At 49.7% G+C, this 24,477-nt stretch overlaps 1 pseudogene; it reads left to right on the top strand.

The window, feature by feature from the left end:
- The first annotated feature begins 266 nt into the window (after positions 1 to 266).
- Positions 267 to 23,277, top strand: LOC143404073 (synaptotagmin-6-like; annotated as a pseudogene).
- Positions 23,278 to 24,477: the final 1,200 nt, after the last annotated feature.

The following is a 24,477-nucleotide window of genomic DNA, read 5'->3' as shown; positions in this document are numbered from 1 at the left end:
CTCAAGGTGCGGGATAACGGGGCTGGAACCAGCCCGGACTCAGGCCAGTCCCTGAGTGTCGAGGGGGCGGCCAGGAGGCGCCAGACTTGCCAGCTGCCGCGGGATGCCACGTGAGGGGCGGGGACCCTGCGGGGAAGTGATTAAAAGCAGAACAGAGCCGCAGGGGGCCGCTGCGGGGAGGGTCTTCTTGGGGCCGCCTTGCCCCGCCCCAGTCCCGCAGCTGTGAGGGTTCGAGAGGCTGCTCTGCTGGCCTGGGTGTCCAGGGCATGAGCGGGGTGTGGGGGGCCGGAGGGCCTCGGTGCCAGGCGGCGCTCGCGGTCCTGGCCTCACTGTGCCGGGCCCGGCCGCCTCCTCTTGGGCTGGACGTGGAGACTTGTCGGAGCTTTGAACTGCAGCCCCCGGAGAGGAGTCCGAGCTCTGCCGACGCAGGTAACGGGAGACCCAGGACCCCCTACCCTCTTGGATGCTCATCTTGGCCGTCCCCATGCCCCAAACACTCGCCCCAATAGCCGGGAAGATAGAGCGAGAACTCCAGCCTGGGCTTGTGGATTCGCAACCAGCCTCACACCGTCCCCTGGCCCATCTCCTGCAGGGCAAGGAGACATCTGAAGGGAATCGGGAGAGACAGAACCCCCTGCCCCTCTCGGGTGACCATTGTGGGAACCCGGCGGAAAGCTCCCGGGAGACGACACCCTCGGGGCCTCAGTTTCCCTCGCGTTTCTGGGCTCGCCCTACAGGCTGTCTGCCAGGGGAGGGGTCAGTGGGTCCAGCAGGAGCCGAGGGACGTACTGGCTACAGAAAAAGCTTGTCCCCTTTGGCAGTGTCCAGGTGCTAGAGTTCGTCAGTTGATGTGACCGTCCGTTGTTCTCTCGGTAAACGCCGAGCCCCCTGGGTTAGGGAGAAACTTGGGTCTGCGGCTGGCACGAGGTCTTTGTGTCCGGGTGTCTCTCCCGCTGCTAGTGGCTTTCTGCGTCTCCGATGGGGGCGGGGGTCGGGAGGCGGAGTGGGGGAGGCTGTCGCGGCGTCCTCCCCCCACACCCCCCTCGCCCCTATAACTCGCTCCCTCGGTCTCCCTCTGACTCACTCGGACTCCCGGCGGGTGCGCGACTGAGCCGGTGCCTCTCGCCGACTTTGCCAAGAGGGCGCCTCCTGCCCAAGCCTCGCGGACTCTGCGCCCGACGCAGCCCCAGGCGGCCGCCGAGTGCAGGCGGGAGCCCGAGTCGAGTCGAGCTCGCCGGAGCCGGTGAGTCCCGAGCCCGAGCCCCGCGGGGCCGGGGCCCGGAGTGCAGCTGCGACGTCTCGCAGGAGTCGCAACAGCGGGAATGGCTTGTCGCGCCCTGGCGGCGGGAGCCGCAGAAGGATCGGTGGTGTGACCAAAGGCTGGCCCTGGGTATTTACCTGCTGCACCAGTGCCCTGCGGTCACGCTTGCCGGCTGCAGTGGGGTTTCTTTGTCCCGTTGCGTGGAGAGTGCCGGTGGGAGGATGTACAGGGTCGCGTCCCCTCCGGAGGACCGGCTGGGAAGAATGCGGAGTGAGGGTGGGGAGATCCTGCAGGGACCAAGGCGCTGGGGTTCCTTGGGACTCCGCAGAGTCCACCTCTCCTTGTTCCTCAACCCCCCACCCCATTGACGCTGGGCCAAGGGATATGCGGGAGTCTCCCGGTGGCTCCACACCGCTGGCATGGGAGAGAGAGAGGAGGTTTAGGGGGTCGCTAGAAGTGGGCATTTAGTCTCCCACCCGCTTCTCCAGGGACAAGAGGCCAGGGTCGGAAGTGGAGGTTCCATGATCATGTACAGGTGGGGTAAGCTCCCCAGGGGTGCAGGCTCCAGAGCCCTAGTTTCATTTGAGGTTAAGGGTGGGAAATAGAGGTGTATTCCAGGTTAGAAATAGAGCCAAGGGAGGCTTTTGTGTGTGTGTGTGTGACTGGTCTATATCCAGCCTTTTGGTGATTTGGAGCTCACCTCTGACCTGTATGAGTTGTAGGGGTCCCTGCTCTAGCATTCTCTCTCTCTCTCTCTCTCTCTCTCTCTCTCTCTCTCTCTCTCTAGTTAATCAATGGGTTGATTACTGCAGCAGAAGGGATGGAGAATAGACATGAAGAACTTCTAGAGGATGGTACTATGATTAAGGCTGGGCAGTTGGTTCTCCTTGGAAATTCTCAGAACAGATCAGGCTCCCCAAATATTATTAGACTCTGGTTCTCTGGTGTCATCTGCTTCTACATCACCCAACTCCCCATACCCACCAGACAGAGAATTTTCCTCAAGCCAAAGTCACTTCCTGTCTCCCCTTATTACCTAGCTCTCTTCTGTCTTTTCCTCCAATGACCCATCTCCAGTGGGGCATTACTGCTGGTTCTGACCCCTCATAGCCTAGAGGGTGAGAACACACCTGTCGAATTCTACCTGGGGTTCCCCCTATCTGTTCAGGGCAGAAATCCTGGTGGTGGGGATGGGGGTTGTTGGGGTGTTTGTGTGTAGCACATCCAGGCAGTAGGGAGGCATTGGTGTTCTGTCCAGAGAAATGTCCTTTAGTCTGGAATGATAGGTACCTGGACAGCCAGGTTGAGGGTGAGAGAAGCCTGAGGGGTAAGAGTCAGTCAGTCCAGATGAATCAATATGCCTTCCCTGCAGGCTGATTCAAAAGGCAAGTTTGAGTTGTCAGCCCTGGGGAACTTGAACTTTGGTTGCTGAGTCACAAGCCCCAGGAAGCCCAAAAGCCAAGCTTGGAGACTGAAAGGGATAGGAGAAGTAGAGAGGAGACCCTGGGTCATAGCACAAGAAAGAAAGTGGTTGAGAGTAGCTTTGGGTCCTTAAGAATTTAGGTGAGCACAGTGTCTGGGGAGATGGTGTAGAGTTCAGGACCAGAGCCCCAGGTGTCTCACCTCCCAGCCTACTCCCTACATCTCACCTCCACTGCCTGAGTCCAGAATCTCCAGTCAGAGAAATGCTGGATCTTGTCATTTGCAGTTTTATGAAAAATGCAAGCGGGTAGAGCATGCCCAGCTCCCTTTATCATTTAACGCTTTCCCCTGCCTTCCTCCTGTTCTGAGTCTCTAACTCATGGGATTTCTAGTAACACTCTGAGATACAGACTCCACTATCATTTACCGTGACCCTCCCAATGTGCCAGAATCAATGCTAGGAATTGCGTGGAAAATCTCAGTTAATTAGACACTGACTTGAAAACACCCATGCCCTAACTGTTTGAGCTAAAAGCAAATACCCTTCTTTTTAAAAACTCTCAAGGCAAAGGGCCTGCTTTCCTCCTTAATACACCCACCCAAGTTAGGGTTAGGGTTAGGATTAGGGTGACAAGCAGTTCTTCACCTTTCCTGTATCATGTGCCTTGAAGAAATGAATGATCTCTTCCCTTAGGCCAAGTTGCAGAGGGTTAGGTGTGGGGAGTGTGAGTTCTGGGCTCAAGGTAGTAAGCAGAGATATTCTAGAAAATGCAGGGACTCAATGGGAGACCCAAGCTGCCTCTCTCCTCCCAGACTGACAGCCAGCTTACCCTTGGCCTTGAGCTGCATGTGATGTTTATTCACTTTGCTAATGACTCTGGAGATGGTCTGTGATTTAGCCACCTGGCTTTGAAGTTGGTTTTTTGCAACACAGAGAATATTTTCCCTGTGTGATGTTGGGTCCTTAAGAATTTAGGTGAGCACAATTTGATGGCAAATTAAGTGTACAACATTTCATTAAAACAGAGTCCTGTTTCTACAATTGAATAATCAGCTACTCCTTCACTCTTCTTGCTGAAAGGAAAGAATCCTGCAAATTTTGCCGTTTTTGAAGAAGGGAACAATGCCCGATCCTGAAGCACCCATGGGATGATGTTCTAACTCGTGTATTTTTAAGCTTTAGTTTTCTTCAAGTGAGGTCTAGTATCTCGCACTTATAGTCCTAGATGGTTCTCTTCTCTCTCTGAACGTGGCAATTACAAATGGGGAAGATAGTTTCAATGTGCATCATCCCTTTAAGCTCTGTACAAAAGCTGCATGTTTTTCTAATTGTTCCAACTTTACTCTGTCTTTTACCATCCACAGAGTCAAGGGTAAAACATATGGCTGCAAATAATTAGGACTGGCATTGAGGCATTAGGATCAGGCCAGCTTTCTTTAGGGTCTGTGTAGAGTTGTCTGAAGTTGGGGAGAGCATGGTAAGAGAAAGTCTGGATTGAGCTAGGTAGCATCTCTGCCAGTCTTGCTGAGGAGAAGGTCCTGTAAGGACTGAGCCACCAGGTTCTGCAGTCAGAGGAACCTGTGACAGCAGAAGTGAGCAGGGCATCCTGATCTGGGTACTCTAGATAGAATGACACTTTATCTCTCCCTTTTCTTTTGGGGTGCTAAACTCTTTTTCCTGCTCCCCAAGGACCCACACAGAGCTTTCCTTTCACTAGTTGCACATACAAACAGAGAAGAGGACAGACAGAAAATAATCTCTATGGCTTTCTTTCTGCCCCTCCCCTCCATCACTCCAGCCTAGATCTTGGATTCAGAGAGGCTACATGTCCTGATGAGTCAGGTAGAAAGGTACAGTTACCATCTGCCAAAATACTAATACTAATAATTGCTAAGTTAGTGACAATGCTCTGTTAGCTATGAAACATTAGTCTCCAGGACATTTCTGAGTTTCTTAATGATGGTGGAAGTGGGCACCCAGTCATAAAGCTTGGTGTGGCTGTAATTAGCTTGGCATTGTCTTCCCTCTTCACAGGTTTACCAGGAACATTAATTCCTTCTCTGTTTGGACTCTGCTAATTATCCCCATAGGTAGTCGGTCTTGGATCTCTAAAGAAGGGAAGAACACAGTGGCCCTCTACTCCCCATTCCCCTAACCCTGCATTTTAATTAAATCCAGTTCTCCTAATGAATTTACAAGCCACAACAGAGCTTATCATTAATGTACCATGTCTGAGTCTCAGCACAGAATAGCCTCTGTCTGTTCTCCCAACAGACACACACACACACACACACACACACACACACACACACTCTCAGGCATATGTCTGTATGGTACTTTTCAGGGGCCACTGGTTAGTTGTCTGGTGGCTGGATATTTACTGCAAGATATTTACTTTCCAGGGAAGAAGAAAGCTGGAGGTGCTGTGGGGGGCAGTCATAATCCAAGTCTGCAGGGGTCTGCCCAAGTTCAAGGTTCAGGCCTAAGATTAGAGGATACCCCCCCCCCCTGCTTACCATCTTCTATTGATCACAACTTAGAAATGCTTCCCCTTTTAGTTTCTCTGTCCAAACTTTGATCCTATAGTTCTTTAGTTGCACCTCCAGTGCCCTGAGATGCCTGATTCAAGAGCCTGGATCTTGGCATCAGAAAATCCTAGATTCAAATCCCACCTCTTCTTCTTAATGCAGAGTACCCTGAACAAGTTACTTAGCTAACATCTCTATCCTTAGTTTATTTATCTTTAAAAGGTGAACACCAGTTTCTCTGGGAAGCTGTAAAGATTAAATGAGATAATGTAAAGGGCACGTGTTTACTGTGTAGACATAAATAGCCTATAAAATCATTAATATTAATGGATCTATCCAGAGTCTCTTCACTTCCCAGCCTAAACTGTTCCTTTAGACTCTGGGGCCTCTGTCTTACTTGCTTTCTGGTCCCTGGGCTGTGCTTTGCCCATGGCTCCATCTGTGTCTGAAGGACGGCTAGGCTAAGGCAGCTTCTGCTCTGCAGGGTCTGAGCACTTACATTCCTGAGGGTCCACCAGCAGCTCCAGGCCCTGGGGAAAGCAGGAAAATGGTCCTTTCTTCTCGATTCCTCCCCCCAGTTTATCTTTTCAATTATGATCTGTTAGCAAGAATGCCTGTGACTGTTACAAAAAGGATTTTCCTGACATGGGAGCCCATTAGAAAAATTGGAACAATAGCAAGCGATAAGAACTGGCTGAGGAATCTGAGCACTATGGTGGGAGAGAAGGGGAGGGGGCCTAGGGCTCTGTCTCTGGAGAAAGGATTGTCAGAGGGGTGAGAAGCAAGATCTGGGCTGCTAATTAATAGCATAGCATTTTCTGGAAGAGGAGGGAGGCCATGGGCCATCACCCTGACACCCAGTCTCATTGATGATAATAGGCAGGTCTTAACATGATGGCCTTCAGGGGGATCTTAACTTCAGGAAAGAAGAGGGTCCTGGGGTCCCTCGGATGCTTTGCCATCTCATCTGGTATCTCCTTTCTGTTCCTCAAAGGCCTCCCTTTGGGTCTGTTCTGTACACAGTAAACTATTGTCCTCCACCAAAAAAACAAACCAAAAAAAAAAAAAAAAAACCCAACAAAACAACAACAACGACAACAACAAAAAACCCCACAAATCACAATGAATAACAGCAACTTGCATTTTGGGGGGTATTCACCATATACCAGCATCTGGGCTCAAAGTGTTAGCTTATGTGATATTCACAGTGATCCTGTGAGATAGGAGTCATTAGATTCCTCACTAAGTAAAATAGAAAACCAAAGTTTGGAGAGGTTAAAGGATTAGTTCAGGGTCACACAATTAGAAAGTAATGTGAATAAAATGTGCTCTGTGGTCATTCTGGCACGAGTGCCCATCTGAGATGTCTACCCTGCTTCCGAGCACCTGTGAAGTCCAGTCCCCCAGCCAGCGTTCAAAGCCATGTGCACCTGTACAGTGCCATGTCATTGGGGTGTGTCTCCAAAGCCTAATCCCATAGCTTTTTTCTCTTCCATAGGCAACTCTGTTTCCCCAAACCAGAAGCCCAAGGGCTACTGGAACAGGAATGGACTTCTTTTCCTTAATTTCCAGAAAAACTGCCAGGTGTGGTGGTGCATGCCTATAATCCCAGCAGCTCAGAAGGCTGAGGCAGGAGGATCTGAGTTCAAAGCCAATCATAACAACTTATTGAGGCCCTAGGCAACTCAGTGAGACCCTGTCTCTAAATAAAGCATAAAAGGGACTAGGGATGTGGCTCAGTGGTTGAGTGCCCCTGGGTTCAATTCCTGGTATAAAAAAAATTTTTTTCCAGGAAAACTTGGCAAGAACATAGGATGTTCTTGATTGTACATTTTTCTTTCACAATTTTATTCTTTGGAACTCTTTGGAACTCCTGTTCACCAGCTGGGTGGTAATGGTAACAACAAAACAAGGGGGAAAGTAACAAGCAAACAGATATTAACAGAAACTTGGAGATGTGTGATCTTTAACATGGTCTGTGCTATGTCTCAAAGCACAGAGGGTCCTGGAAATGTAGGAAATAGTTATATTGTTTCTGCGGGCAAGATTATTCTTGGTTTGTAATGATAAGGTTAAAGCTATCTGTATTAGCGTTCATGGTTTGCAGGTGTTCTGCCCACTAAACAAATCTCAAAACTAAGGGATGTTCAAAACTAGGCAATTCTAGTTAAAAAATAGCCTAACGTTTATTCTACTACTTGCTACCTTCTTAAGCGCCGACCTCAGCATTTTTGATACACTTTTGACCCCATTTAAATTTCACAAGGACCCTATGAGGTAAATAATATAGTAGTTCCATTTAATGGATGAGAAAACTGAGGCTGAGAAAGGTTACACAGTTTGTCAAACAGTTTAAAATGGAGATGGACTTTCAATGAGCCCTGTCTTCTGAGCTTCATGAGCAAGGCTTCTTTCTCTTTAAGCAGAAGGAGAGAGTAAGAAGAAGAGTCAGAGGAAGAAAACAGATACTTAGGAAGTACTTTCTTTTTTGCTGTGCTGTCACTGGAGACTTACCTCTTGGCCAGGGGCTACTCCAGGTATACACAGGAAGACCACAGGGTCAGAACTCGGAGAGGGGCCAGAGGTGCCCTCAGAATTCCATCTGCCTCCCGGGGCTGAAGTTCAAACAAGCTGTGAGTGGGAAAGGGGTTTTGAAGGCCATTTGTCACCTGTAATTTCCTAGGGAGGCGACATGTACTGATGTGTTGGCCCCAAAAGTCCAAGGTAGGAAGGTACACAACTTGAGGAGCTTGCATCCCTTCCCAACTTCAGTGTACCTTTCTCCAGGTGCTCTGGTTTGGATCTGGGATGTCCCCCAAAGGCATTTGTTGGAAGGTTGCTTCCCAGAGTGGCACTATTGGGAGGTAGAGGAAGCATTAAAAGGTGGAGGTCTTCAGATTATAGTGTGTGTGCCCTTGAAGAAGAAAGCAAGACCCCAGCACCTCCCTCTACCTTTCTCTGTTTCACTTCCTGGCCTGAGGAAAGCAGTTTTGTTCTGCCACATGTTCCCCCCATGATGTGTCACAATAGGATCAACTGACACAGATGAAAACCTCTAAAACTGTGAGCTAAAATAAACCTTTTCTCTTTATAAGTTGATTATCTCAGGTGTGTGTTATAGTGATGCAAATCGGACTAACACACCAGGGGGTGAAGGCTGGTTGAGTTCAAGGCCATATGTGTTAATTTTTTAAAGGGGTTAAATCCTCTATAATCATCTCCTCCCCCTGGCCTGATTCCGCTCTTTTTGTCGTGTTCACTCTCACCACCTTGCATACCCTGTATGGATGAATCCTCTCTGTTTGAAAGCCAATTTTTCTTGCATTGACTGCCTGTGAGATGTCAAAAGCCCAGGCTCTCCTGGAAGAAGATCCTCCAGGCATAGGATGGGCCTCCTGGCCTTTTATAACCAGTATCAAGTGCTGGGTGCTGATTCCCAATAATCCATATCCTCTGCCTCTGTGATTAGGGAATCACAGCTCCCAGGGAACAACAGCTGGGGGTCACGTGGCGAAGCAATCAAAATAGCAACCACACTGAGGAAAAACTGATTCCCCTGGCCCCTCCCCTCACCCACCTCTCTTTTCATTTATGAATTCAGGTTTTTTTTTTTTTTTTTTTTTTTTTTTTGTCAGCCTGAACATTTAAATGCACTCTATGCTCTCTGGATTCCCCCTCATTCCCCCCTTCTCATTAAAATTCTAATTATTACCAGAGCAAGCAAAATGTATGATCAAAGGAAAGCAAGGCCCTAGAAATACCTTTTGTTTTAAGGTGACTCATATTGCAGAAGATGCATCCAGAACAGCTGTTAACAGAATGGATTTGAAGGGTCTGGAGATGGCCCGACACATAGAATAAGGACACATACATCTGTAGTCGTTTTCCTGATGATCCCAGGAGGATAAAGGCTTAGAAAAATAGTCCCCAAGCCATTTAGATCATGAATGCATAACAAAAACATATTGAGTTAGTACCTCCAATAGATGCTTACTTGTCCCCAGGTTATATACGTGTTCTATAGCAGTGAAATTGAAGAGCCAGACTGGCTGGGTTATGGCTCAGTTCTACCCCTTACGGGCTACATGACCTGGGAAATCTATGTAACTCTCTGTGTCAGTTTCTATGTCTACAAAATCAGGATCATATTGTACCTATTTCATTGGAAAGGATTGAGTGAACAAGAATATAAAAAGCATTTTGAACCTTGGACATAGTCATGTTGAATAAATTGACTAAACCCAATAATAAAATGCTGTTATTACTATCAATCTGCATATAAATTTTTGATTTCTTATATGAGATAATAAATATGCATTAAAATGATCTCTTTTCCTGTGGCCCCAAGGCATGTGCTCACCACACTAGAGACCTTTAACTTAGAATCAATCAATTTTTCTGGTCCCTGGCAGTCTCTAGAGGAAGGATCAGCCCCATCTCTTGGCCAGGGGAAGGCCCTGATGTCTCTGTGCAGGGTCTGGGCAGGAGACAGAGGCGGTGGTACGTGGCTAGGAACTTGAAGATTCTCTGCTATTATTCCCTCTTCATGGAGGTACCTGGTAGCGGATCTAGGGAAGTTACCCTCAACAGGGAGTTGAAAGGCAATGCTGGCTCCCCAGAGAGTGTGGCTGAAGTTCTCACCTCCTTCTCAGATCTCTTTGGATGTGAGACAGCTTTCCTTGAACCTGTATTCAGGGAAAGTACCCAGCCTCCCTCCAGGAAGGACTGGGCATCTTTGTACCCCAAGCCTAGCTCAGAACCTGGCACATGCCAAATGCTCCCTAAATGTTGGTTAAACTTAATTTAAATGAGAGATAATCACACCCTTTAAAAAGAGAGAGAGAGATAATTACACCCTTTTATATGCCATTCATTTACTCGCTCACTCTCCTGTGCCAGTTCCTATGCTAGTTCATGAGTCAAGTCAATGTGAAAAGAACAAGATCACCATAGCCTTCAGGAGCCTGTGGTTTCACCAGGGACAAACAGACCAGGACAGTGCAGAGAGTGCCAGGCCGGGCAGTGGGCATCTGGACCCTGGTCTGAGTTCTGCATTCTGACCAACCTGTAACTGCAGGCAAATCTCTGCTCAGGGACACTGCTCCCATCTGTAAAGGTACAGCCTGGCCTCGGTACCTGTGGAGTCATTCCTCACCATCAGTCCTAAGATTGGCACTGAAGCAGACTAATCCAGTGACTGAAACCCACCAGCCTGCCGCAGGGGAACAGAGAGTGCCAGGTTGAGCTGGCAGGGAGCGCAAAGGAGTCGCCAATTCCCACTTTGCGGAACCTAAGTCCAGCTACCAAGTCATCAGCTTCTTCCAGAAAAGTCAGAAATCTGGGGCGATGATGTATGTAATTTGGTGACTTTTCAGTCATATTGCAAGCCAAACAAAACTCTTCTGCTGACTTGTCCACAGTGACCGTTTCTATTCGCTGACCATTTGGCCCACAAGCAAGCCATTGGTTCAGAGCCTTCTGACTTCTCTACTCAAATCAAGAAGAGGCCTGAGGTTCAGAGCTTCGTTCCTGGGTTTGGGGAGGGAAGTGGATGAGAGGTCTGCTGAGTGATTTCTCACAAAGGCAGGCACCCCGCTACAGCTCTCCTGAGATAATGGACATCTCTTGGTTCAGGAGTGGGCTGGGCATGGGGCAGTGGGTGTCCACCTCCAAATCAACCACCATGCCTAAAAATACCAGCTTTACAGCAAAGCTCTCAAAGAGCCATAGAAATGGAGAAGGAGGGCTATCAGAATCATTTGTATTTTGAGGTTATCTTTGACATACTGTATAGATCAGATTCTACGTCAACACGAGTGTTCATGGGGGCCTCCTGCATGCAGGGCTGTGGGAAGAAGCAGCCAGTCTCTGCCTTCAAGGAGATGAGGCTCGACCCCATTTCCCTGAAGTCAACACAATGAGCTCCAGCCTTGGGCCCAATGGGGGTGGGACAAAGAAGAGGGGAGGGTGAGTCAACTAGCCTCCACCCCCCACCCCACAGGGCTTCACAGCCAGTTGGGGAAGAGATCTGTATACAAAAAAATCACTGTTCAAAGTCTGCCCGTAGTAACATCTCTAATTGAAATTCCAACGGCATCTAAACATGCACGCTTCACGAATTTGCACATTTGCTTAGACTGCCATTTAAATCACTTTGCCTTCCCTGTGCACATGTCAGTAGGCAGTAGGAGAGGCAGCCAGGTGCTCCCAAGCTGGTGGAGGGTGGGGGGTGGGGATAACCCTGGAGAAACCAGACGGAGGTGAACCTAAGGCTGCAGATATTTCACAAAATGGACCATCGGGAGTCAACCCTAAGACCGTCTCTCCCTCAGACTTGGCAGCTTTTCTCATGACCATTCTTTTCTCTTCTTCCGTCTTTGTCCCTTCTGTGTGCCCCCTCCCCCTTCCGACACTGTCACCTGCTTTCCTGTCTGTCTCTGTCCCTCCCTGCCCGGCTCCTGCTGAGGGCAGGCACCTCTGTCAGCCTCCTCGCCTTGGTAGTTATTGTGTGTGGTGTGGCCCTGGTGGCAGTTTTTCTCTTTCTCTTTTGGAAGCTGTGCTGGATGCCCTGGAGGAACAAGGAGGCCTCCAGTCCCTCTGCTGCTAACCCTCCTTTGGAGGCCCTCCAGAGTCCCAGCTCCAGAGGCCACATGGCGGACAAGCTGAAGGACCCCAGCACCCTGGGCTTCCTGGAGGCGGCCGTGAAGATCAGCCACACATCTCCAGATATCCCGGCGGAGGTGCAAATGTCAGTTAAGGAGCACATCATGCGTCACACCCGGCTGCAGCGACAGACCACAGAGCCAGCATCATCCACCAGGTGAAGGGGCCACCCCTCCTTTTCTAACCCTCACATGGCCAGCTTCCTGTTTTGGATGCATTCATGAGATTCCAGCCTGTGAAGATCAGAGACCAGGAGTAATCGCATGTGTCCTTTGACTAAAGACTAAATCAAAGGGTGTGGTCCATGCCAGGAAGATGTGGGAAGGATGTCACTGAAGGGGAAATGTCAAGGTGGAGTGCTGTGGATGTGGTGCACACCTGGGACAGGTGTGGATGTGGGGGAAATACGAGTGGAGTAGCAGGGTGTTGGGAGTTTGAAGAGAAGGAAAAACTTTAGGCAGGGGGGAAGAGAACATGCAAAGGTCCAGAGGCATGAGCATTCATGGTGTGTGAAGCCATGTCAGTGAATCCCCATAGCTACAGTCCACAGTGCATGGGAGTAAAAGCAAGGGCCAACATTTTGAGAATGAAGATTCTTTTAAAATCCTCCAGAGCTCCTTGCATGACAGCAACTGTACACAAGACATCGTTTAATTCAAAACAATACCGGCAACAGACAGTGATTAAAAACCTACTCTAAATTCAGAAAGCATTTTTAAAAGATGCGGTGCATACATGTACAAGAAATTGTATTCACACAAATTTAGTGCTCTGGTGGATTCCTGAGCTCCTGCAATGTCTCTCCGGGCTCCCAGGGACCAACCAAAAGAAAAGGGAGTCTGGTCTTCAGACTGGAGGGCAGGAATGAAAGTGCTAGCAATCACAGGGACAGAGTTTGTCATATGGCCTCAGGCAAGTTGGCCGCCTTCCCTAAACCTCACTTTCCCCAATTGTAAAATAGGGCTAAGGACTCTTCCAAGTTTGTTGTGAGGTGTCCATTAAAGAATCCATGTGATATTAATGAGAGCTAATGCATATATTGATTATTACACCTGGCCCTGTCCTGAGCATTTTATACGTTAATCTATTTCACCCTTACAGCAATCCTAAATAATTGGTACTTTTATTATCCTTATTTTTATAATACAGAGAGGTTAAATAACTTGCCCAAAGTCACATGGCTAGAAAAGTAGCAGAGCCAAAATTAACCGATGCAATCTGCCTATACTTTTAACCCCTCCACTGCCTGCTCTATGGTAAATCATAAATGGTGTTGCTGGTGATGAGGATCAGGAGGAGGAGAAGGAGGAGAGGTCCTAAGGCCGGGTCATGGCTTCCTGGAGGAACCACAGTTATGCCTAGTTAGGAGAGAAACCTAGAAAGCAGACGTCAGAAAAGCAGGGAAAATGATTACGGTAACAATGGCTAACGTTCATTGAGCTTGCTGTACACCAGGCACCATTCCAACTGCTTTACATACATTAAGACACGAAATGCTCACAGCCAACCTTGTGCACAGAGTGTGTGCAGAGGGGAAGTAGGATCCGCAAGAGGGAGGAAAGGTGAGCCACAGGGGTAGGATGGGCCAGGGCCAACACAGTTGGGTCTGTCAGAATCCCCTCCTCCTGAGCCCTGACACACTCTTCTGCCCCCCTCCGCCAGGCACACGTCCTTCAAGCGCCACCTGCCACGGCAGATGCACGTCTCCAGCGTAGACTATGGCAATGAGCTGCCACCCGCGCGGAACAGCCCACCAGCATCGGCCACATCAAGCCTGAGCTCTACAAGCAGAAGTCAGTGGACGGCGACGAAGCCAAGTCCGAGGCCGCAAAGAGCTGTGGGAAGATCAACTTTAGCCTACGCTACGACTACGAGAGTGAGACCCTGATCGTGCGCATCCTGAAGGCCTTTGACCTCCCTGCCAAGGACTTTTGTGGAAGCTCTGACCCTTATGTCAAGATCTACCTCCTGCCTGACCGTAAACGCAAGCTGCAGACCCGGGTGCATCGCAAGACCCTGAACCCCACCTTTGATGAGAACTTCCACTTCCCTGTCCCCTATGAGGAGCTGGCTGACCGTAAGCTGCATCTCAGTGTCTTTGACTTCGACTGCTTTTCCCGCCATGACATGATTGGGGAGGTCATCCTGGACAACCTCTTTGAGGCCTCCGACCTGTCCCGGGAAACCTCCATCTGGAAGGACATCCAGTATGCCACCAGTGTGAGTAGAGCACTGTTCCTTGGCTATTGTGCATTCACAGTTCTGGGTTGGGTGGGGTGGGGGATAGAAGAGCTACCATGAGGTGGGAAGGGAAGGGAGTTTTTATCTTTTGATTCCGATTATGTGTTCTGAGATGGTTCTGTCTACTTGCTAAGCCTCAGGTTTTCCATCTAGAAAACTGTAAATGCCTCCTTGATCAAAGGTAAGAATTGGGCCAGTCCTGTGGACTGAATCACCCAGCAACATCTACTGAGGCTACTGATGTATATTAGAAGCTGGGAACAGGCAATCAAGAACAAGTTGTTATCAGTCAGGATGAGCCAGGTTATACAGCAGCAACAAACAATCCCAGGATTTTGTGAGTTAAGACGACCGGCGTTTATTTCTCATTCATATTACGTGTACTTTGCAGTTTGGCTGGGGGCCCTACCCAGTTTACTCAGGAACCCAAGCCAACCCAGGCTCCATCTCAATGTGTGTTCCCACACTTAAACATCAGGAGGAAGAGGATATGGCAAATCATGCATTATTCCTTAAGACTTCCATGCAGCTGTGGCATATGTCATTAGCCAAAGCAAGACTTAGAACCCACTCCCTTTTTTTTTTTTTCACTTTACACTGTATTGGGGATTGAACCCAGGGGTGTTGTACCTCTGAGCTACATCTCTAGTCCTTTTCTTATCTTTCTTTCTTTTTTTAAAATTTGACACCTGAACTAAGTTGCTCAGGGTCTTTATAAATTGCCTGGGCTGCCCTTGAACTTGCAATTCTCCTACCTCAATCTCCAGAGTCACCAGGATTACAGGCATGTGCCACAGTACCAACCTCATATGGCAACTCTTACTATTAAAAAAGGTAGGAGCAAAGCAATCGCACCCTGTATCTAAAAGGAGAGCTGAAAATGCTAACGAACAACACTAATGACTACACACAGCACTCCCTTGTCTTCGGCATTATCCTCTCATTGTGGTCTGGGAGATGGGGCAGTTGGCTAATCCACATGTTAGGGTGGACACTGGGCTGTTCACAATCAACTGGAACTGACCAGGGAAGGTCTCAAAAAGTTGAGGTTCAAGTTGGTTTTTCAAAGCACAGAGGACAAACTTGGCACAGAGAACTAGAGAGGGCATACCCAGAGCCCCTAGTTGGTGTGGATGGCATGTTCCAGTCCCCTGAGCTGATAAGGCTGTGTTCCACGTCCTGAGGGTGTAGCTAATACATGCCCCCCGGAGCCCACCTGGGTGGCTGAGAGCAGGCGCATGTTTGCCAAGCTCCCATGGCTTCAAATGCAATGTCTTGAGTTCTGCCTGGTTGAGGGTCTCCCTGGATGAGCCATATCTGACTTAGAGGGCTGACTGTACTCTGTCTGCAGACCCTGCCTTTGGACAGTCCTTACTCGATATCTTTGTTGAATTTGTAAGGAGGAAGGCTGGGAAAATCAGTCCCTGTTGTCATTGATCAAGGGCACAAATCTTGATTGGTTCTGAGAGATAGGGTGGGGGACTCCACTTCCGCCCCAGGAAGGATCTCTGGGGACACTTCATTCTCATAGCCAGGGCTGACTTTGACCAGTCCAACCGAATGTCCCTGTGCATCCCCCACGTAAGCTTTACTGAAATGATATCCCACACAAGGAGCCAGCCAGACGGGTCGGAAGATGGGGCTGGCTGAACAGCGGCTGTGCGCCTGCCCAGGCCCAGGAGCAACATAAATCACTTTGAAGTCTACATCTGGTGCCGCTCCTCCCTCGTGTCTCCTAAGGTGGCAGCTTCATTATGGTGAATGGACAGGTGAAGAGTAACTGGATTTTCCCACACTGAGGCCATGTCCAGGGCTGTGAGGTCCAGGGGCTGCGGAGCTGTCTCTGCTCAACCTTCCAAGGAGCCTCCTCTGACCCCGGCCAGAGTCCCCACCTTCTTATTCCCTGCTCCAGACAAGAGTAGCAACTTCCGTCCTGGAGTAGGCAGTCCATGCTCAAGCACGGACCTAACTTTCTGCATCCTGGAACCTTGTCACTGTCCCAAACCAACTTCCCCAGCCCAGCTTCAGAAAAAGACAGATCACCTAAAGGGCACTGGACACATCTTCCCCACCTCATCCTCCCCAGCCAGTGTCATTAGAGACCTCCTCCTGAGACCATTTGAGGTCCTGAGGAGGTGAAGGAGGGGCTGTGATAGAAGACAGCCTCTTTGACCCGCGGGAATTTAACTATAGACAGGTAACGTGCGTTGGGTAGCGGGCAGAGCAAAGCAGCAGATACTGTGTATTGTGTACGGTTCCAAGAGCCCCGGGAGTAATGGCAGCCTGGGGAGTTCTCCCAGGTGAGGGAATTATAATCGGTAGAGAAAGATGAGTATAAGTAACCTGATAGGCCAAGAAGAAAGGGATGCATTCCAGTCAGGAGCTGAGTCCAGGCCAAGCCATCTGCAGAGCTGCAGAGCAGGGGACCAGGCTCACACGCCTATCTTGCTTGCAGTCTTTCTGAGCTGGAGATTCCTCCTGAGGTGAGTCCCCTGGGCCCTCCCGCCTGCAGCCCCACCAGCATTGTCCTTAGGAATAGGCTCAAACTCTGGCAGGTGAGGACTCCAGCAGAGTTGGGGAAAAGGATACTAATACACGGGTACTTTTACCTGCTTTGTGGTGCAGAGTGTGAAAATTTAATTATTTTGGGACCAGGGAGACCCAAGTCACAGTCACTAGGAATGATGTGAGCACTAAGTATGTATGAAATCCTGTAGCCAGTGCTGTGGGGGACAAATGGATGCAACAGAAAGTGGGCTCCTATATCTTCTGTGGACCTGATTGTGTCCCTGGAGCTATACTTTGGACCTGAGCTCTGAATGGCAGCTCTTCTGCCTCAGTCAGCCTGGTCCTCAACATGCCCATCATTCCTGCCTCTTGCCTCTTGCTCACAAGGGCGCTGTTAGGCCAACCTATCCCCCACCTCCGTCCAGCCCAAACCATTCCACCTTTTAAAGTCTCTCTGTAGCCTCCTGCACTCACCACCTCTCTTATGTATCCTCTGTGTCCCAAGGATATACCCCCATCATACTCTGTCTTGGAGACCTGAGTCCCCGTGGAGGATTCAGGCATGGCTCTGGCTCTCTCTTGTATGTTCTCTGAGCCTAAGAACTCAGCACACTCTTGTTGAATGACTGATGACTCACTTAGTTCAGTTAAAATGGTGTCCAAGAAGAGGATCAGGAAGAAGCAGCTGGACCCCGGTGGAATCACCCTGGGGAAGCTTCCTGGAGGAGCGGCTCAGTAGTACTTTACAAATGGGTAGAGCAAGGCTTGGTGGGGAGGGAACCTGCCTGTGCCTCTCTTTGGAGGCACGGGATTGCCCGGGGTGGCAAAGAGACTAGCTAGGTAGGGACTAGCCAAAGATCAGGTAATCTGGACCAACACAGAGGACCCACAAGCTGACCAGGAGAGGCACTGTGAGAACTGGGCCACAAGAGCCAGCTTCAGCCCGGCATGTGGATCCAGGCAGGTCGCTGCCCTAGTACTGGCATTGGTATGAAGTTGCATTGGTCTTGTTTCTGTCAGCCACTGAACATTTTTGAGCTTCAAGGCTAGGGACGGGGAAGTAACCATGTGAGGAGTCGTCTAGCTCTTTGTTAATTGCAGATCTGAAGCCACAAGGGAGGAACCCTGGCCTCCCCACCTTCAGGCTGTTCTGGAGGGAAGCCCAGGCAGCCTAGCACTTAATTAACATACAGCACCCTCCAGCGGGTGAAAAGCAGGCAAGCAGGGTCTGCTGGTGCGATCGGATTGGAGGCCTGTGGTCTTCCACTGAATCAAGACACTCATCTTAAGAAGGAAATAAGTGAATCCATGGCGCTTGTTCCAGCCCTGTGCAGGGTTGCCCTGAAGCTGCTGCGCTCTCTCCTGCCTGGCTTGACTAAGGTCCCTGGTGGTGTGACCTGGACATTTCCAGAAAGGTGCCACTGTCTCTTCAACCAGAGCCTTGACTGGCTAACATCACCCTGATCTTCCCCTCCCCCATCTCATTATTTCTATATAAAGCTGCATATTTATCTCTGTAATCTTGTAGTTATTGCTACAGAGGCCTCAGACCCCAGTGCACACAACTATTCCTGTCGCCGTTCCTGCGCCTTCACTGCGGCGGGAGGTGAAGGCTGTAATTGGTGCCATAAATATGTGTTGTGCTTGGTGGTGCTAATGGACTCAGCCAGCTTCCTGCCTTGCCATGCCCCCCACCCCAGGTTAGAAGGTGCATGAGTGTGTGCACATGTATGTGTGTTTGTGTACGGTAGGGGTTGTGGGCGTGGGAAAGCGCTCTGTATACTTCCTGAGAGTCTAGACTCAGGGTCTGCAGGGAGGAAGAGAAGCCTTGAGTGGTGAAATAGATTCTGGTCTGGGAATGAGCAGAACAGTGTAGAAAGAGCCCAGTCTTTGGTACAAGACACACCTGCCCTGCATTCTAGCTTTTATGTTGTCTATGTTTGAGACCCCGGGATATTATCTGAACTGTGCCTTAGTTTCAGCATCAACGAAATGGAGATGATAATGGTATCTAGACCAGTGGATTATATGGGGTACATAAGATGTAATATTCAATCCACCTGGGGTGACCAGGGGCTGGCTGAGCCCTGTTCTCCCAGTGCTTTCCTGCTGGCTCAGCCTGTGGGTCCCTTCTCTATCACTCTCAGGCCTGACTTTCCTTGTCAGTTCAGAATTTCTAGCCATATCCTCTCCCCGCTTCAGTGTTGGTGAATCAGTCCTCTCCTGGAGCCCTTGGGGAATGTCCTCCAGAAGTTTCCGCCCATAAGGGAGTCCCCACCCGACAAACTTGCTTTTTTTTCCCCCTGAGGCAGTCCTACACTGGAGCTCAGTCCCCTCCCACCTGCCTCCTTTCAGATCCCCCATGTGCCAGGAATATGTGGGTCATTACTTACTAAGCTCCTACTAGGTGCCAAGAGCATGCTCTTTATCAGGTTTCATCCTCACCAAACACTTACAATTGTCCCTTATATGTAAATACAGAAATGAAGGTTCAAGGTTAAGTGACATAGCCAGTATCATCAGAGAGCTCTAGAGACAAAATTTGAACCCAGGTCTTCAATAGTCCCTTGCATGGCCAGAGGGCAGCATGGTTACTTTGCTCTTGGGACAGAAAATAGATACTGAAATTGTGCAGGGTTCAGAAGAACATTTGGGGTTTTCCTTGTGGCTGGTTAGCTTCCCTCATTTGTCTCAAAATGGGGTCATTTTAGGGACCTGCATTTGTGCTGACACTGGTATTCCTTTACCTGTTTCCCAGCATTCTTTCTGTGTGCATCTTGGGTTTAACATTCAATCCTCTCTCTTAACAAATATTTATTGAATGCCAACTATGTACTGGTCAGTTGCATCATTGAACACTTGTTGGATAAAGAATGGTGGGCCAGGCTATGAAAAGAACAGAAAAGAAAGAGCCCCATCGCAGAAGGCCCAGGCTAATAGGAAGTGTATAATACGCTCAGTGACCTCTGGGTCCCTCAGACATGGAGTACACGCTTTCAGGCAGACAGATTCAAAGTGCTTATAACCTAGTTAACGCAAGTGACTATACTCCATACCCTGTGCAGAGTGTTTAGAAGAAATGGAGAAAAGAAACAGTCAGATGAGATTGGTCTGGAAAAGTTTCTAGAGAAGGAAAGTGTTTGGGCAGGATTTAATGGCAGTGAAGGCGAGGGGGGGAAAGAGAGAGAGAGAGAGAGAGAGAGAGAGAGAGAGAGAGAGAGAGAGAGAAACATGGGGAACAGAGATAGGGAAATATGTTTCTCTATTTTCTTTGGTTTAGGAGAAGGATCTAGAGAGCACCTCTATCACATAAGATTGGATTTCTTTTCATTGTGTAGAAACTGCTTGCCAGGTAATCACTGTGTACCAGGCACCGGGCTGGGAACAGAGTGTCTTCAACTTCAGTCCTGTCTTCACAGCCTCACAGTCTGACGGGCAAAGTGGGAAAGTGGCTCCATTGTGCTGGGGACAGGCAGGTCCTCACTGCCCCATCATGCTAAAGGGAGGGAGACCTCCTGGAGAGAAATTGCCCTTTTACCATATTCCTCTTTTCACACCCACATAAGTCAAGTGGGATCCAGGAGTGGCCATGAAAGAGTTTTCAAGCAGAGACTGAATCACCCGGAATCACTGAATCACTCTGGGATGAGGCCTCCCAGATGCTCTCAACGACCAGCAGTTGATGCTGTGCCTTTAAAGAGCTCTGTGCAGATCTCAGACTGCCAGGTCTTTCCTGACCAGGGGGAAGCAAGAGGGAAGCAGGATGTCTTCCATGCACCCTCAAAGAACACCCTCAGGTCCTAGAGCAATTGGGTCTTGAAGGGACACAATACCTAGTCCTTGCTCTCAAGAAGCTTCCCCTTGAACAGAATTTTCAGAGCAAGCAAAAATATAATCAAAGGAACACAATCATTTAAATCACATTAGAGGGAATAAGGGGAGACAGAGGTGACTACTAAATCTGGGAGAGGGAGTGAGTGGGCTGGGGGATACAGAGGGCAGGAGGAGAATTCAGGAACAAGAGCTGAGCTTGGAGGAACACCCATGGTCAGGAAGAGGGAGGAAGAGGGGTGGCCAGCAAAGGGTACCAAGCAGGAGGAAGTCCAAGAGGAAAGGGAACTGAGGGAGTTAAGGAAGTGACAATTTAGAACTACTCATTCAACAATGGGCTCTCTGAGCATCTTCTAGGGACCGAGCACAGCCCAGGCACTGGGGACGTGGCAGTAAGCAAGGCCCTTGCTCATATGGAGCTTCTGCCATTTGAGCCATTTGAGCAGACCCGAAAGACGGGGAGTAGAGAGCCATCAGAGGTCCAGGCAGAGAGAAAGACAAGTGCAAAGACCCAGAGGTGGGAGGGCACTTGGATGTTCAAAGATCAGTCAGGGGACCTGCATGGCTGAAGCCAAAAAGGGTGGAGGAGGAGAGAGAGTAACAGATGAAGTGAGAAGGGAAAGGGAGCAGGAGAGTTTGTAAGGCTCTGAAGAGCCAAAACTTTAAAAAGCTCTCTCGAGCTGCCAAGTGAGGAATGAACTCACAGGCAGGAACTCAGCTGGGGGCGACTGGAATAGAGATGCTGGTAGAGGTATGAGATGCGGCTGATTTCTGGAATATATTTTGAAAGTAGAATCAGGAGGATTTGCTGACAGATTGAAGATAGGGTCTAAGGTACAGGGAAAGAGAAAAAGAATCAAGATTTTTCAGCCTGAGCAGCTCAAGATGGAATGGATGTTCATGGGGTTAGAAAATTGAACTGGGTGCAGTGGTGCATGCCTGTAATCCCTGCAGCTTGGGAGGCTGAGGCAGGAGGATTGCGAGTTCAAAGCCAGCTTCAGCAACTTTGTGAGGCCCTAAGAAACTCTGTGAGACCCTGTCTCTAAATAAAATACAAAAAAGGTCTGGGGATGTGCCTCAGTGGTTAAGAGCCCCTGAGTACGATCCTTCATACCAAAAGAAAAGAAAAGAAAATCCTAGAGAACCCATTTGGGGAGGAAGGTCAGGAGCTCAGGTTTGGACATGCTATATTTCAGCTACCTTTTGGACATCCAGGTGGAGATGTTAAGCAGGAAGCTGGATGTAGAGTCTAGAGTCTGGAGCGGGCAGCCTTTTGAGACAAGACAGAAAGGTCTAGGAAGGCTGACGTTGCAGTGTGCCAACGGGGGCATTTCTAAGAATGGGCTATTCCCCGGGGAGACAGGGACAGTGGGCACCCCCAGCACAGTCACAGCCACTCAGGCCAAGATATCCCATTCCATGCGGATTTTGCAGCAAGACCTCAGGATCCCTAGAATTCTACCTTAAATTCCCAAGTGCCTGGACTCCCATGAAGGACCATACCAGAATTGAAGCAAAGAGAGAGTTTTCCAAAAGAGGCCTGCAGGAGAAATCAGGGTCAATGGGAGCCCCAGGAGGTGCCCAGAGAGCAAAGCTGGCTGGGCGGCCAACCCTGAGCTGTGGAGACTGCTCTCCAGGGCCCAGCCCTGTACCCAGAGCATACTAAATAATGCATGCAGATGGCCACCTCTGCCCAGCTCTGCTCTTTGAGCAACCCAGCAAGGCCTGGCGGAGGCCCTCCAGACCCAGCCCCTAGCTCCCCACCACCCTCAAAATCAGAAGAAGCCTCCCTGTCACGGATGGGACTCCAACTCCCCCTTGTTTACTTGCTGCTCAGCGGGAGCTGATGGCTGCCCATTGCCTTAGCTGGATGCTCATTTACCCCCCTACTCCCTCCGGCCTGGCCTCATTATCCTCATTATTCTCTGAATTGCTTTTCTTTCCTCCAGCACCCCTCTCTCTCCCCACCATGTATTCCTTCCACCCCTGGCAATTCAGAGCTCAGGTCCTGGGAAAGTGGCTCATTGCATCCAGCCCCAGTTCCTAAAGCCAACTGGACCCTGACTTTTCTGGGACTGCCCAAGGGACCAAGAAATCCTTTTCTAGAAAAGAGTTTCTGAAAATCCAGAAAGGGAAAGAGAAGAGATGTGGGGGCCAAGCTCCATCATATGAGCATCCTTCACCAGGGTCCCCCTGCCATGGTGGGTGGGTTCAGAAGATGGGCCACAACTCCAAGAGCAGAGTGCCCACCACAGGCAAGGGTTTCCACGTCCCTGAGCTCTTCCTCCTGCAGAGCCCTGGATGTGCACCCACGCACCCACACCTCCTCACTTGGGCCATTTGGGACAGTAACCATCCTTGGGCACATAGGGTTAAATGTTTCCCATGTGGGGTTGGAAAACAAGGCTAATTGGTCCAGACAGGGCTCTGACCTGGCCTGAAGCAGAGTTGCTCGATAACCACTCCACTGGCCGTAGGTGTTCTTATTTAAGTCGTTTCTAAACTTGGCCTTTCTCAATAGGTCCTTCCCTTCAGCTTCAGAGGAAGTGGCCGCACAACAGCCAGAGGCTCAGAACAGTGGAGACAGCTCCACTCGGCCTTGATGAGTCCCTTAGCATTCAGACAGCTCCACTGCCTGCGGGAGCTGCTCCTTGCTGAATGTGGCTCCCACTGACAACTGGACCCCAGCACTGGCTCCCCTCCCCCTCCCCTCACAGCTGGCCATGGTGGAGCAGGCAGGGCAAGTGCACTCTGCCCTGCCCCCAGCCCAGTGTGCCCTCTTTCTTTCTCCTGCTGTGCCTCTCTATGGCGTAAATATCTAATCTTTCCCTTACAAGAGAATGAATGAAATCATTAAGGCAACAAGCTCATGCATCAAGGAGAATCTATGCTCCAGCCTGGGTGCGCTTTCTGTGTTTCCCCCGTCTCGCTCCCAAGAGCACATGCACCTGTCTGTGACTTCCATCACCTGATAACTCGCAGTGACATTTTCTCCTGGAGAGAAATTATTTGGTCCCAAGGGATGCAATAGCCCAATATCCCCTCTGGACACTGTCACGGACATTTCAACTCCAGGATTCATGGTGGGGGGAGGGGGGAGGAAGGGAATGTCCTGAATTCCCTAGATCAGCAGCATTCAGAGAGACTAGGGTCATGGGGGGTAACTGCGACCAGAATAGTAACTGACTTGGGAGCACTTGGGTCCTTCCCAAGGAGCTTCTCATGTTCTTGGACTCAAATGCTATGAATCCATGTTTTCATGGACCTGAAGAAGGTCAGAGGTAGAACAGGCCTCAAAGATGATCAGGTCCAACATTTTTACCTGCCACAGATGAGTGAGTTAAGAGCAGAGAAGTCACACAGCGTGCCCAAGTGGCTCAGTGATTTGATGCAAACTTGGACCTTGGACCTGGGTCCCATGAGTCCCAATCAGTGCCCTTTGTACTGCCTGCTTTGGCCCTAGGCTTTTAGAAGGTGTTCTTCTGCCCTGTTTTGTTTTTACTTACTCCCTTATTCCTCCCAGGGACCCCGACATTCACTGCCACTGCCTTCATTTTGGGCGGCGCATATCTACCCCTCTGTCTTATTTAGGAGAGGCCAATGGAGCCCTGGGCTGACGTGCCAAAGAACCTTTACAGAGCCAACTCTACATCCCTCTGCTCCACATAAGTGAGGTCTGCTAGAACAGGAAATAGGCAAAGAACAAGCAACGTCAGCAGGATAAGCAAGATGGAAAGAGAGGCCATTCATCACGGGCCTCGACACCGAGCCAGCCAACCCCCCACTCAAAACCTCCCCATTGTACAAAAATATTTATACCTTGGTGGAGGAAGGAGACAAAGCGAGCTGTAGACTCTAGGTCAACCTTGTCCACTTAGCAGCATATTTCTGTGGTTTTTAGTGTCAGCAACAATGTAGAAAAATGTGTTTTGTGTGACAGCCAGTCCCCCTCTCCACCAGTTCCTCGGCCAACCCCAGGCCCATCTGGCCCTCATTCATCCTCATCAGACATCCCCTCTAGA

Source organism: Callospermophilus lateralis, chromosome 7 (genome assembly GCF_048772815.1).
Source record: "Callospermophilus lateralis isolate mCalLat2 chromosome 7, mCalLat2.hap1, whole genome shotgun sequence".
NCBI lineage: Eukaryota > Metazoa > Chordata > Mammalia > Rodentia > Sciuridae > Callospermophilus > Callospermophilus lateralis.
Note: the sequence above shows the minus strand (reverse complement) of the source record. Positions and strands in the feature narration are given on the sequence as shown.